The 13862-nt window shown below is 40.4% G+C and overlaps 1 protein-coding gene across 3 annotated transcripts in view; it reads right to left on the reverse strand.

Annotated features, from left to right (window-relative positions):
* The window catches only part of GRIP1 (glutamate receptor interacting protein 1), a 341679-nt gene that overhangs the window by 271472 nt on the left and 56345 nt on the right, over positions 1 to 13862 (reverse strand). The gene's annotated exons all lie outside the window — the stretch shown is intronic.

Raw genomic sequence — 13862 nt, forward strand, 5'->3', positions numbered from 1 at the left:
AATACAGCTACATATTTCAAAAAAGAAAAGAAAAACAACCTGTTTTACTTAAGCAAGGGATACCAATAACCTGTAAGTAATTCTGCACACCATCAGCAATGCTAGTTTAAAAAGAAACTATACTTATTTGCATATTCATTCATTCAACTTACTCATTTTCCTTTGTATATTACTCTGTAACTAAGCTTAAGTTTATATAGCTTCAAGACAATACAAAGTGGTGCAATTTATTTATATTATGTCCTAATTATGATTTTAAAGGATGCAATTTAATCCATTACTTAATTTAAAAATAAATAAAAATATAATACAGTACAATAAACTACTTCAAGTTGGTTATTATGTGGCAGCAAAGTTCCATTTATCTACAAAATGTAATTCCTGCCTTAAAAAGTATTCAAGACAAACATAAGATGTTATTTTATACCAAATCAAAACCTGTCTTGATACTTTTCCAGACTTTACACCCCTCATAATGATTGATGAACATTATAATTAGTATTATCATTACTGTTTTTTGCATATCAGTATACTAATATAGAGTCCTGAGGTTGCTTATAAAATTAACATAAAATGAAAAATATTGATTACATTAATAAATACAAAAGGCATACACTTTAACCAGGGTACAGCTCTTTACTAAAGTGCCTTAGAAAGACATCAAGTCAAAATTGTAACACACAGGGCTTTTTTTCTCATAGAACGTTCAGAACGGAGTTCCGGCACCTTTTTTGGATGAAACCTTGTAGGGTAGGCAAGGCGGGTTCTATGACATGTGTGAGTTCCGGCACCTTTTTCTTTTACAAAAAAAGCACTGGTAACACAATAAATAAAGCTACAAAGAAAGCAGCAATAAAACCATGTGCTTGTGTCCTCTGTATGTCTGCATTTCCCCCCCCCCCCCCATAGAGTGAGAAACTCCATAATGACACCAGACAAGCACTCTTGAAACTGCCTTGGGACTGATTAGTAAGAGTTCAGTGATCATTTCTATGCAGGCTCATCACTCATAAATGAAATACACAATGACCAAGAAGAAAAATGGTAATACTATATATGCCAATCTGAGCTTCTGGAAAAAAGGTGGGATATAAATCTAACACATAAAATAAAATAGTAGAAATTAAGAGGAAAGCAAAGACGAAAAGTACGATCAGGTAATATAGAACTGTCAACAGATTTCCTCAGATTTTGATTCTGAGTTCAGTGAAAGAGAAAGTAGTACTTGTCATTTGTTTTAAATTTTAAAAATTACAAGAATATATTATTTCAGATAATTTCCACTAGAAGCATGTTTTTTTCATTTCTACAGGAAGAAAATTTTTAGAAGTTGTTGAGATTAATTGCTACTGTTAATAAATCAAGTTGGTAGTCACTGTAATGTAGTGTTTGCATTTCCTTTTGCCATTGGCTTAGTGATATTGAATGTACCTACATCCAAGAATCCCTTTCCCACTAAAAGAAAAAAAGATCATTCATTCAATACCCTGGGATCACCTTCACCATGTGCACTGACTACTCCAGGAAACGCAGCCCTCTCTGAGTCATGAAACACAGAACTGTTCTAATTTAAGGCATTTATGTCTAATGAATGCTTTATGAAGCCACACTTGACAAATAATTTTCCCCCAAAGAACTTTACAGCCTGAAACACATACACATATTGCATACTGAGGTTGGTTCAATAAATCTTCCAAGTACTTTCTAATATTCTGTGTAGCACTTGCTTCAGGGAAGCTGCAATTATTCATCTTACATCTTGTGCAGGGGGGAAATATAGGAAAGAGGTGGGAAATATAGCAATTCAGAGAGTATGAATGTATATGGAAAGAAAGCTGGAAATGTTAAGGATATTTGATTATTCTTTTAAGATAAGGATCACTATTTTAACCACAACTATCTCTTAGAATAGTCCCATCTCCTTTAGTCTTGCTTTCCTATTTTTTCCCCTTTTGCTCCAAAACCAGATTGCAAGAGAGACTTATCTTCTTTTTCAGGTATATTAATTCTGAAATTAGGGAGACTCAAATCCAAATCCAAGTCATTTTCTTGACAACATCATGGAAGTGATTTGGCATTGCAACCTTCTTCTGAGATTTTTTTTTTTAAATTCTGCAGTCTAGACTACACCTCAGGGATATCTTCACAGGCTTTTAAACAAGATTCAACATGCCAAAATTTGAAAATATTTGACTCAACATAGTTAACTCAAATAGAAAATAAATGGATATTTTGAATGATATGTTCTCAAAGTTCTTTGGATAATGGTAACAATCCGATCTCTCTCTAGCGCAGGGGTCGTCAACCTAAAAAAGGAAAAGAGCCACCGGGAACCGGTTCCATCACAAATTTAAAAAACTGGGAGCCGCGTGCGTGTGTACATGCACGCGCATGCGCAAAAAACGTTTTGCGCATGCGCAAAACGTTTTTTTGCGCATGCGCAGACGCACGCGGTTGCCAATTTTTTTAAAAAAGTGAGATGGAACCGGTTCCCGGTTGCCCGACGGCGACGGCCCGTCTGCAAAGCTGCCGCTTTCGGCAGCTTTGCAGACGGGCCGCGGCAGCTTCCTCAAAGAGCGGCACCGCTGCCCGTTCGCCCGGAGGTACGCGCGGACCTCTACAAAGGTTTGGGGAGGTGCGCGCGCACCTCTTGGAACGGGCCGCGGCGTCGCTCTTTGAGGAAGCTGCCGTGGCCCATCTGCAAAGCTGCCGCTTTCGGCAGCTTTGCAGACGGGCCGCGGCAGCTTCCTCAAAGAGCGACACCGCGGCCCGTTCGCGCGGAGGTACGCGCGCACCTCTCCAAAGGTTTGGGGAGGTGCGTGCGCACCTCCGCCCATTCGGGGAGGTGCGCGCACCTCTCGGAACGGGCCACGGCGTCGCTCTTTGAGGAAGCTGCCGTGGCCCATCTGCAAAGCTGCCGCTTTCGGCAGCTTTGCAGACGGGCCGCGGCAGCTTCCTCAAAGAGCGACGCCACGGCCCGTTCGCGCGGAGGTACGCGCGCACCTCTCCAAAGGTTTGGGGAGGTGCGCGCGCACCTCCGCCCATTCGGGGAGGTGCGCGCGCACCTCTCGGAACGGGCCGCGGCGTCGCTCTTTGAGGAAGCTGCCGTGGCCCATCTGCAAAGCTGCCGCTTTCGGCAGCTTTGCAGACGGGCCGCGGCAGCTTCCTCAAAGAGCGACGCCGCGGCCCGTTCGCGCGGAGGTACGCGCACACCTCTCCAAAGGTTTGGGGAGGTGCGCGCGCACCTCCGCCCATTCAGGGAGGTGCGCGCGCACCTCTCCAAACGGGCGGTGCCACTCTCCATTTGGAGAGGTGCGCGCGCACCACTGCCCGTTCGAAGAGGTGCGCGCGCACCGGGCGGCTGGGAGCATGCGGCTCCGGAGCCGCGGGTTGCCGACCCGTGCTCTAGCGTCTGTAAATCTGTTTTTAACTTACAAATAAGTAGGGACATTTCTGTCAAGGATGTAGATCTCACCTTGAGAAGGAATGAATGAACTGTTATGGAGAAAAATTACTCAGTCCTGAAAATAAGGGAAGCATAAGAAAGAAAAACTAGATGGGATTGAGGGACAATTAGTCAGGCTTTCAATATTTTAATGTTCTAGTGACAAAATTAGTGGACCAGAGGAATGCTGTAGATATAATTTACTTGGACTTCAGTAAGGCATTTGATAAAGTAGATCACAACCTACTACTTCATAAGATAGAAAAATGTGGGTTAGAAAGTATCACCACCAGATGGATTCGTAGCTGGCTGACAGGCCGTACTCAGGGGTGGTCCTCAATGCATCTACACGGAGGGAAGTGTGTAGTGGGGTGCCCCAGGGCTCTGTTCTGGGCCCAGTGCTCTTCAACAACTTCATCAATGATTTGGATGAGGGGATAGATGGGGAACTCATCAAATTTGCAGATGACACCAAGCTGGCAGGAATAGCCAATACTCCAGAAGATAGGCTTAAAATACAGGAGGATCTGGACAGACTCGGACAATGGGCACTATCCAACAAAATGAAATTCAATGGTGAAAAAAGTAAGGTTCTACATTTAGGCAGGAAAAATCAAATGCACAGGTATAGTATAGGTGGTACCTTGCTCAATCGAAGTAACTGTGAGACGGATCTCGGAGTCCTAGTGTACAATCACTTAAATATGAGCCAGCAGTGTGCTGCAGCTGCCAAAAAAGCCAACACAGTGCTAGGCTGCATTAACAGAGGGATAGAATCAAGATCACGTGAAATACTAAGACCACTTTACAATGCCTTGGTAAGGCCACACCTGGAATACTGCATCCAGTTTTGGTCACCACGATGTAAAAAAGATGTTGAGACTCTAGAAAGGGTACAGAGAAGACCAACAAGATGATTGTGGGACTGGAGGCTAAAACACATAGGGAACGGTTGCTGGAATTGGGTATGTGTAGTTTAACGAAGAGAAGGGTGAGGGGTGACATGATAGCAGTGTTCCAATACCTCAGGGGCTGTCACAAAGAAGAGGGAGTCAAGCTATTCTCCAAAGCACCTGAAAGCAGGACAAGAAGCAACGGATGGAAACTAGTCAAGGAGAGAAGCAACCTAGAACTAAGGAGAAACTTCCTGACAGTTAGAACAATTAACCAATGGAACAACCTGCCTCCAGAAGTGGTGAATGCTCCATCGCTGGAAGTTTTTAAGAAGAGACTAGACAGCCATTTGCCTGAAATGGTATAGGGTTTCCTTCCTGAGCAGGGGGTTGGACTAGATGACCTCCAAGGTCCCTTCCCACTTTTATTATTATTGTTATTATTATTATTGTTATTATTATTATTATTATTGTTGTTGTTGTTGTTGTTGTTGTTGTTGTTGTTGTTAAATAAAGAGCACCCTGGAATCCCTGCTGTGCTTGTTTTTTGGCTACTTCATAGGGCTGACAATTTTCCATCATAATATTTCAGAATTTTTTTTTAAAAAAGCTCAAAGGCTTTAAGGGACTTCCAGAAAAATTCCGTTCAACATAACTTCCTTTCTTCCTATGCAGAAGAAGAGAAGAGAAGCTGCCTTCCACACGGTGATACTGGTGGCTGGCATTCAGTGCCTAATACAGACATTCTCCTAGCTGTTAGGAGTAAGAAGATCAGTTTTAACATCTGAAGAACAGAAAACTACAAACTTAGCAACCAACCTGTGCTGCCCAAAACTGTTATCAAACACATTTACTGGGTTTGAGAGATCTTTCAGAAAACCGACCATCCCACGACCAGTCTGCTTTTCATACAAAAAATGTTGTGAGTAGAGCATTCAGATCAATCATACAGAAAGGTTAATACCACAAGAAGAAATAAGTCATCATAAGCCTAGTTTGGTTAGCCAACATTTCTTTTCCTCAAAAGCACAAATGTAAAGAGAAAAGTTGAATTAAATCAGTTTATTAAAAATTTCTACAGTCTCCTAGCAACGTATGTCTTTTGTTTACTTTCCATTTTTCCTACCCAGGTTCACCACTTTATGTAATAGATGCATGGAATGATAAAGTTTACAATTTGATGACAGTCATTGTAACAAATCCAAATGTTATTGCCATTTTTTGTGGTGGAAGAGGTACCCCATATTTTTAGAAGATGTGTTGTCTTCTAGCATGATAGATGTGGATTAGGTTAAAACTTCTTTAGTAATATTTAAATGTTTATCTTAGTTATTCAGAATGAACATTTGTTTCATTATATGATATATTAAGAGAACTAGGGAGTGAGATATATTATGATTCACATATTAAATGCATCACAGAAATTTATGTTCAAATTATTCAGAGTTAAGCAATATCTATGCATTTTTTAAAACCTCATGTGGAAAAGAAAGTAAAATATTCAAAGGCAAAGATGTTCCCTAGCTGTTAAATGAAGTCCAAATCTGATCCTATAGAGAAGATGGGTAACTGCAGATGGTTCACTAATAATTCCTGAGTTCTCTTCTTCTAAAGCTCAGATTGTATTTAAATTGTTGTGAACCAACTTGATAGTTTTCTAACAGTAAGCTGAGATGTACATTCAATAAATATGGAATGAGACAACTCCATGGCAGCCAATTCGCCAGGGCCAACTCGCCACAGGATAATTTGCTGTGGGACAATTCAACAACTTAATTTAATTATTTAAAATAGTTAAAAATTATTTTAATTTTTGTCATTCACATCTCATTTTGTTCATCCTTTGGCATCCTTTCTTTAATTATTCTATTTCACTATTTCTTTGATATTAGTGTAACTCTCGTCCCGTGGCTAATTGTCCCATGGCTAGTTGGCCATGATGAGTTGGCTGTGGCAAGTTGTCGTAGACTCCAATAAATGCGTTCAACACAATACTATTGTTGAAGATGAAATTAGTGGATAGATAGATCTGGTTGTGCTTTAATCTTTGATGGTTTGGCCCCTACAATTTTTGAAGACAAATTTAAATCTAGATGAATCTAGTCTGATGTTCCCTCACAGGATTTTTTTTTTACTGATGTGGAAATGCTAAAAAAGTGTATCTGGAACTCAGATTTACAAAGGAATAGGAGCTGACTCTCAATCATCGGTATGCAAGAGTGCATACCTTTGCTATCTATCATTCCCGTATCCCAGCCCTGAAGAAATGTAGGACTTTTATGTTTGCTCGGTTTCATATTTTCCCCTCAGTGCACATGATCTTCACATACCAGAATTTCATTTCATTTCATTTCATTTATTATATTTGTATACCACCCTTCTCCCAAAGGACTCAGGGCGGTGAACAGGGTACATAAAAAATACAGAATACAAAAATTAAAAAAGAATTAAATAAGAGCCCAAGCTAAAAACAGTAGAATAATAAAAATCCCCAATAAAAACCCCAGCACATCCCCCATCAGGCCAGGCCGGCTTGCTCAAATAGGTAGGTCTTCAGACCGCGTCGGAAGAAGTGAAGGTCAGGTGCCATCTGGAGCTCAACCGGCAGCTGATTCCATAAAGCCGGGACACCCACAGAGAAGGCCCTCCCCCTGGGGGCCACCAGCCGACATTCTCTGACCGGTGGCACCCTGAGGAGGCCCTCTTTGTGGGAACGCACAGGGTGGAGGGAAGTTGACGCCGGCAGCAGGTGATCCCCGAGGTACTCCGGACCCATGCCATGTAGGGCCTTGAAAACCATTACCAAAACCTTGAACCTCACCCGGAAGACAACTGGTAAGCAGCGCAGCTGCTTACTTGGGAGTACCAGGAAACTCCCAAGACAACTCTCGCGGCTGCATTCTGTACCAGCTGGAGCCTCCGAGTGGTCTTCAAGGGAAGCCCCATGTAGAGAGCGTTGCAGTAGTCCAGAGAGAGGTCACGAGCGCAAGTGTGACCGTACAATTTGATACTGTTGGAGTAATATCACTTGCCCTGATGATACTAGTGAGATGAAAAAGCTAAATTAGGTTCTCTGTTCTGCTCATTTTATAAAAGGACATCATTTTGATTACAAAATGTATTTTGATTACACTACTTGATTACACTACACTACACTAAAGTATTTTCCAAGCAAAGGATCTGAACTTTATTCTTCTTACAGCATCTCCTATCAAACCAAAGATGTTGGTATCTTTGTCAGCATAGACTGTTGATTTGCAATCTTGAAGATAAATAACAGAATAGCAGAGTTGGAAGCAACCTTGCTATTCAAACCCCTGCTTAAACAGAAGACTATACCATTCCGGATAAATAGTTTCCAAACTCTTCTTAAAAACCTCAAATGAGACAGCACCACAACCTCTCAACACAGGATGTTCCACTGATTAATTGTTCTGTCAGAAAAATTTTCCTTAGTTCTAGGTCGGAAATGACTAGCACACATGTGCGGGGGAACCTTTACCTTTTTAATACACAATACTTCTAACTATTGTCTTTGGTTGTAAGTTAGAAGTTGTTTAATTTCACTATTTATTTCTTTTTGTTATTATTTTCTATATTGTATGCTGACCATAGCTATGAATTACATCCTGAATAGTTAAACTTGGAAAAGAATAGATGCATAATTCTAATTCCATACCCAGCACTTTTTAAATCAAATCATTATCTACACAAAAGGTAAGAGATAATTAAAGATAAATTGGTATGTTATACTTTCTGTATGAAGGGACGTGGTGGCTCAGTGGGTTAGGACGCTGAGCTTGTCGATCAGAAGGTCAGCAGTTTGGCGGGTCGAATCCCGAGTGCCGCATAACAGAGTGAGCGCCTGTTACTTGTCCCAGCTTCTGCCAACCTAGCAGTTCGAAAGCACGTAAAAATGCAAGCAGAAAAATAGGGACCACTACGGTGGGAAGGTAACAGCGTTCTGTGCGCCTTTGGCGTCTAGTCATGCCAGCCACATGACTACGGAGACATCCTCGGACAAGCGCTGGCTCTTCAGCTTTGAAACGGAGATGAGCACCGGCTCCTAGAGATGGAAACGACTAGGACGCATGTGCGGGGGAACCTTTACCTTTACCTTTTACTTTCTGTATATAAAATACTATCAGTTTTAAGTTGAAAACATATTTTCATTACAAAAATATGATTTAATTTAGCAAACCAATTGATAATATTTTATTTTACATTTCACAAAATGTTTTCTGGGAAACATACACCTGAAATATTACTAAAAAGTAGATACAAATTTCATGAAAAATAATATATATAGTTGGAAAATTCACAGCATATGAATTTGCCAAAAATCCTGTATAGAAATATGCATAGATGTAGGCCCCAAACAAATAGGACCATGAAGTTATTTCTCTTTCACGGATGGCCTTTTTATTTGCCCACTTCCAGATATCCTTTTTTATTATTAATTCTCTCTCCAGCCCAGCCCTGGGATTTTTCTTACTCCTAGGTTGATCCTGATATACTAAAAGTATATTTTTAGAGAAATCTGAGGATTTATACCTGATTGCCCATCCTGCTTTTTTGTTGGTCAGCCCAGAAATATGGCTACTTGCCCTGCATTCAGTCACAGCTGCTTTGAATCTTAAAAATAAGATGAAAATGGAAATAGCTAAATGGCATTTTCATCTGGCAATTTGAGAAATCCCTCACAGGTCAAAATCAGTCTTTTTCTGAAAGAGAGGTTCTGCTTTATTTTCACCTGATCACCTGCAAAGTTGCTTATAAAATTTTTAAGCTAATGGTAGGAAGAAATTCAAAGAACAATACAGCAGACAAGTTCTTTCTGCAATAAATAAATGATGAGAATCACAGTGCTTTGCTTTCAAGAGGGAGCAGATGATGACTGAATTAAGAAAAGAAAGCAATTTAAGTTTTGTAATGAAAAATTCAATTTCCATATGTAAACTGCTAAACTGTTTTCTGTATTATTGGTACTAATTATTTATTTGCACTGCATACATTATCTGAATTTGCATTTAGAGAGTTAACACAAGAAATAAGCACATTCTGGAGAGCTGAAAATCTGTAATACTGGTTTAATCTGTAATATTAGATTTTTAGAATGAACAAGCTAATACATATTTCAAATATTGCATTATTAATAGGAGACTAATTTTTAAACCTGGGAACTCACAATTCAATTCTTTTCTCAGACAGTATCTTCAAGTGTGTTTCTCTACATTTTTAATTTCAGTTTAGTAATACTGAATCTACTTAGAGGATTCTTGCAAGGATTATAGCAAATATATACTAATTCATATTTACATTTTCTAAAAATATGAGAAAATGTATTCTAAATGTTTAGAGAGTCATTATGTTGTTTTGTCATCCCCAGCAACTTTGCACCAGCCAGTCTCTCCTAGCCCAACCTACCTTGGGGTGATAATGTAGGGGGAAAAATGAAGGCAGGCCCCTTGCACATTACTTTGATTTTTTGAAGGTTAGGGGAATATAAATTATAAAATAATATAATATAAAATTCTAGAGTCTGTAATCTGTGCTTTTCAGGCAGAAATTAGGTATCCAGTTCAGCCCTTCTGCTCTATTGAGCTGCCACACTATCAGCCCCCTCTACCACAAAGATCCTGCAGGAGAAGGGCAATGTGGACAACCGTGGAATCTGGCAGAGTGAGAACTGTGAACCACAAACACAAAGCTTTCTCTGTGTCCCTGCATAACAGATACAGTGCCCTTGCTGACCTTAATAGGGACACTAAGGAGACAGGTCAAGGTAGTTGTGATGATGATAACTCAAATAAGCAGGGTATTGTGGTGCAATATGAAGAACTTGTTTTGGATAGGGGAAAGTGTGAATCAGGTATTACACATCAGTCATGCAAGAAGAGCAAGGCATCCCAAAAGAGAAGCCACCTTCTGGTTGGTGATTCAGTTATAAGGGATGTAAATTTAGGAAAGGATACAAAGGTGTCGAAAGAAGTCAGGTGTCTTCCAGGTACTACTGCCAGCAGGGACAAGAAGTGTATTTTAAGATAGTCAAGAATGCCAGCAAGGACTGTGATGTGGATGCTATTGTATATCTTGGCATGAATGATCTGTCCCCAAAAGATCTACTCTCTGTGCAGAATAATTTCCAAAGCTTGGGACAGGAATTTAGCAGGATAGGCTGTAGGCTTACTTTTTCAGAGGTTTTACCAGTGTGTAAGGAGCAAAATGGAAAAGGCCAGTGTATAGCAGAATTCAATATGTGGCTAAAGGAGTGGTGTAAAGGGGAAGGCTTTGGTTATATTAGTCATGATGTCTGCAGCTACTCCAATGAAAAACTGTACAAACGAGATGATTTGTATCCATCACAGAAAAGGACTGAGTTACCTGGCATTAAATTCACAGATATTCTGGAGAAATATTTAAACTGAACAATGGGGACAGTGAGTTAATATAGAACATTCATGTCCCCAGCAATCTAAAACTAATAGGGTTATCAATGCATGTAATATAGATGTGTGTGCAGATAAGAACATCAACCTTGCTGTCAAGCAAAATCAGGCTTTTAATAGTGAGTGCCACACCAAGTGCATTAATCAAACAGATGGTAAGGAAATAGGGGAACTCAGGCACCTCACTGATTATGTAGAAAGTAAACACAGGGTCAGTCATAAATGACTCAAATGAATGCACAGAGTATGAGCAATAAACAGGGTGAATTAGAAATTCAGGTAAATGAGGGCAGATATGATATTGTTGCCATTACAGAAACTTGGTGGGATGAAACCCACAAATGGAGCACACAGCTAGAGGGATTTAAATTATTTAAAAGAAACAGACCAAATTAAAGAGGAGGTGGAGTTGCTCTCTATATAAGAAATAATTACATCTCTGCAGAAATAGAGCACAACAATGATGAAAACTGTCTTGAATGCATTTGGGTCAATATAAAAAGGGAAAAATGACATTGCCATAGATGTATACTATAGGCCACCCAACTGAAGAGGAAATGGATGAACTTTTTGCTAGTCATTTAACTAAGGTATGTAGGAAGCACATCACAATACTAATGGGGGACTTTAATTATCCTGACATCAACTGGGAGACAAACTTTGCACCAAGTGGAAGAACAAACAGATTCTTGACAAACCTAGCAGACAACTTTGTCTCCCAAAAAGTAGAGAAGGGAACTAGGGGATCAGCCATATTGGACTTAATTCTCACTAACAGAGATAAAATGATAGAAAGTGTTGAAGCCACAGGAACCTTGGGAGGGAATGATCATGCAATATTGGAATTCAACATTATGCAACCACAAGAGACTTGGACTTTAAGAGAGCTAATTTCAATAAACTTAGAGAGGCCTTGGGAAGGATTTCATGGATGAGAATCCTCAAGGGAAAAACAACTCAAGAAGCTTGGGAAATTTTGAAAAGTGAGATTATAAAGGCCCAGTCTAGCACAATACCAATGAAGAAGAAAAATAACACCTCTCAAAAGAAACCAGCATGGCTGCATAAAGTATTCTCTGATAAATTGAAAGACAAAAATGACAAGTATAAAAAGTGGAAAGAGGGGCACATAACTACAACAGAATATCAGCAAATAATTTGAGCCTGCAAAGATGAACTGAGGAAAGCTAAGGCTCAAAATGAACTAAGGCTTGTGACAAAAGTAAAAAATAACAACAAAAAAGCTTCTTTCAACATGTAACAAAAAAGAAGAAAGTTAAGGAAATGATTGGTCCATTAGTGGGAGAAAGTGACAAGAAGGTGATAAGCAACTATTTAACTCGTTTTTTGCATCCATCTTTACATAAAGGGAAAAAACTCTAACCTATCAAAAACAGCACCGTAACAAACAGATTAGAAACACCAGTTAAGATAGGCAAGAAAATGGTAAATGAGCACCTGTCCACCCTAGATGATTTCAAATCACCAGGACCAGATGGATTACACCCCAAGGTTCTCAAGGAACTGGCAGATGTGATCTCAGAACCACTGAACTATATTTTTCAAAGATCCTGGAGCACTGTGGAACTACCAGAGGACTGTAAAAGAGCTGATGTAGTTCCCATTTTCAAAAAAGGAAAAAAATGGATCCAGGAAACTACAGACCTATCAGCCTGACCTCAATATCTGGGAAGATTCTGGAAAAGATAATCAAACAACGAATCAGCAAACACCTAGAGGCAAACAAAGTCATATGAGCCAGCAGTGTGTTGCAACTGCCAAAAAAGCCAGTGCTAGGCTTCATCAACAGAGGGATAGAATCAAGATCACATGAAGTGTTAATACCATTTTACAATGCCTTGGTAAGGTCACACTTGGAATACTGCATCCAGTTTTGGTCGTTGTTGTTAGTTGCGAAGTCGTGTCCGACCCATCGCGACCCTATGGACAATGTTCCTCCAGGCCTTCCTGTCCTCTACCATCTTCTGGAGTCCATCTAAGCTCACGCCTACTGCTTCAATGACTCCATCCAGCCAGCTCATTCTCTGTCGTCCCCTTCTTCTCTTGCCCTCAATTTTTCCCAGCATTAGGCTCTTCTCCAGTGAGTCCTTCCTTCTCATTAGGTGGCCAAAGTATTTGAGTTTTAGCTTCAGGATCTGGCCTTCTAAAGAGCAGTCAGGGTTGATCTCCTCTAGAACTGACCGGTTTGATCGCCTTGCAGTCCAAGGAACTCGCAGGAGTCTTCTCCAGAACCATAGTTCAAAGGCTTCAATTCTTTGGTGCTCAGCCTTTCTTATGGTCCAGCTTTCACTGCCATACATTGCAACTGGGAAGACCATAGCCTTGACTATACGCACTTTTGTTGACAGGGTGATGTCTCTGCTTTTTAGTGTGCTGTCTAGATTTGCCATGGCTTTCCTCCCGAGGAGCAAGCGTCTTTTAATTTCTTGGCTACAGTCCCCATCTGCAGTGATCTTGGAGCCCAGGAAAATAAAATCTGTCACTACCTCCATTTCTTCCCCATCTATTTGCCAGGAATTGAGAGGGCCAGATGCCATGATCTTGGTTTTCTTAATGTTTAGTTTCAACCCAACTTTTGCACTCTCCTTCTTCACCCGCAACAAGAGGCTCTTTAGTTCTTCTTCACTTTCTGCCATTAGAGTGGTATCATCTGCCAGTTTTGGTCACCATGATGTAAAAAAGATGTTGAGACTCTAGAAAGAGTACAGAGAAGAGCAACCAAGATGATTAGGCGACTGGAGGCTAAAACATATAAACAACAGTTGCTGGAATTGGGTATGTTTAGTTTAATGAAGAGAAGGACTAGAGGTGACATGATAGCAGTGTTACAGTATCTCAAGGGTTGCTACAAAGTAGAGCAGACATGTCAAACTTGCAATGTCACATGACGTCACATGATGTATTGGAGCTTTTCCCCCATTGCTGGCAATGGGGTGGGTGCGGTTTCCTTGTGACATGTCATGTCCGTGGGCTGGCAGTTTGACACCCCTGAAGTAGAGGGAGTCAAGCTATTCTCCAAAGCACCTGAAGGCAGGACAAGAAGCAATGGATGGA

Source organism: Vipera ursinii (assembly GCF_947247035.1).
Source record: "Vipera ursinii genome assembly, chromosome: 6".
Lineage (NCBI taxonomy): Eukaryota > Metazoa > Chordata > Lepidosauria > Squamata > Viperidae > Vipera > Vipera ursinii.